Source organism: Trichechus manatus, unplaced genomic scaffold (genome assembly GCF_000243295.1).
Source record: "Trichechus manatus latirostris isolate Lorelei unplaced genomic scaffold, TriManLat1.0 scaffold00012, whole genome shotgun sequence".
NCBI lineage: Eukaryota > Metazoa > Chordata > Mammalia > Sirenia > Trichechidae > Trichechus > Trichechus manatus.
This window is the reverse complement of record NW_004443948.1, coordinates 3,706,124-3,707,514: the sequence shown is the minus strand read 5'-3', so window position 1 is coordinate 3,707,514 and position 1,391 is coordinate 3,706,124. Positions and strand designations below refer to the sequence as shown.

The 1,391-nt window shown below is 40.0% G+C and overlaps 1 protein-coding gene across 1 annotated transcript in view; it reads left to right on the top strand.

Moving 5' to 3' along the window:
* The window catches only part of CHMP2B (charged multivesicular body protein 2B), a 9,217-nt gene that overhangs the window by 2,044 nt on the left and 5,782 nt on the right, over window positions 1–1,391 (top strand). The gene's annotated exons all lie outside the window — the stretch shown is intronic.

Here is a 1,391-nt window from a genome sequence, read left to right as displayed (position 1 = left end):
ATAGCGACCATATAGGACAGAGTAGAACTGCCCCATAGAGTTTCCAAGGAGCGACTCATGGGTTCAAACTGCCAACCTTTCGGTTAGCAGCCAAGCTCTTAACGGCCGTGCCACCAGAGCTCCATCCTGCCATATAAATATGTTTAAATTAGAATTTTCACTTAAATTTCTTAGAAATGTGTTAATTCAGCAAATTTTTGTTTAGGTCCTCTAGGTAGGAACTATAACAAGTGATGGGGGTGTAATAGAATGCTAGATCAGACAAGTATTTAACCTTCATGGAGCTTACAGTCTATTTAAGAGGCAGTCTAATTAGAGGTAGTTGGTGCAGTGGTTAAGAACTTGTGCTCTGGAACCAGACTGCCTAGGTTCAGATCTCACTTCCACGTAGTAGTTGTGTGATCCTGGGCAAGTTAACTAGCCTTTCTGTGCCTCCATTCCTCATTTGTAAAATATGGGGAATGTTAGAGTACCTACCACATAAAGTTTTTGTTGGGATTAAATGTCATTTACTGAGTATATGTAAAGTGCTTAGAACAGTGCCTGGTACATAGTAAGATTGTATAGGTATTAGCTGCTCTATTATTAATAGGACCACCATTATTATTATTGTTATTAGTATTTTTTACAATTACAGTAATATAATTTACACTAATAAATACAAAATTTCAATTGTGGTCAGATTTAAACAGGGATACCCATTCTAATCTGGCAAATCAGAGACTACTTGACTGAGAAAGTGTACATAAACTGAAATCTGAAGTATTGATAGTGAAAGCAGATGGAGAAGAGCATTCCAGGTGAGGGACTAGCATATACAAAGGTCCTGTGGCAGGAGACAGCATGGCACATTTAGGAAAAAGATCAGTGTGGCTGGAGTGCAGTAGGGCAAAATGAGACTGGAGTGTTAAGCAGAGTTCAGTCCATGTTATATCTCATCCACCAAATTACAGAATTTGGCTTTTAACACTAAGAGCAGTGGAAAGCCAGTGGAGAGTTAGGTGTGTGGAGAGGTGTAGGAGTGGTGGATAGAGTGCGGTACTATCCTTGAAAAGATTACCTTGGCTGCAGCATTGCATACAGATTGTCTGAGAAAAAGTGTTTGCTTCATATCTTTGAAAACTGACATTTCCTGTTGTACAGTTTCTGTTAATATACAAAGCTCACTATATCTGTATGTGTGTAATATAAGCCAAACTTCTTGTTGTTCTTAGTTGCCATTGAGTCTTTTCCGACTCAGGGCGACCACTTGTGTGCAGAGTAGAACTGCTCCATAGGATTTTCAAGGCTGTGACCTTTCGGAAGCTAATCGCCAGGCTTGTCTTCCGAGGCACCTGTGGGTGGGTTTGAACCACCAGTCTTTCAACTACTAGTCGAGTGTTTAACTCTTT